The following is a 408-nucleotide window of genomic DNA, read 5'->3' as shown; positions in this document are numbered from 1 at the left end:
ATGAGATTATGCAACTCCCGTTTACCAGAGGAACACTTTGGGTGCTACCAAACGTCACAACGTAACTGGGTGATTATAAAGGAGTACTACAGGTGTCTCCAAAGGTACATGTTGGGTTGGCGTATTTCGAGATTAGGTTTTGTCACTCCGATTGTCGGAGAGGTATCTCTGGGCCCTCTCAGTAATGCACATCACTATAAGCCTTGCAAGCAATGTAGCTAATGAGTTAGTTACGGAATGATGCATTACGTAACGAGTAAAGAGACTTGCCGGTAACGAGATTGAACTAGGTATTGGATACCGACGATCGAATCTCGGGCAAGTAACATACCGATGACAAAGGGAACAACGTATGTTGTTATGCGGTTTGACCGATAAAGATCTTCGTAGAATATGTAGGAACCAATA

This window comes from Triticum dicoccoides, chromosome 3B (genome assembly GCF_002162155.2).
Source record: "Triticum dicoccoides isolate Atlit2015 ecotype Zavitan chromosome 3B, WEW_v2.0, whole genome shotgun sequence".
Taxonomy (NCBI): Eukaryota; Viridiplantae; Streptophyta; class Magnoliopsida; order Poales; family Poaceae; genus Triticum; species Triticum dicoccoides.
This window is presented reverse-complemented; position numbering follows the sequence as displayed.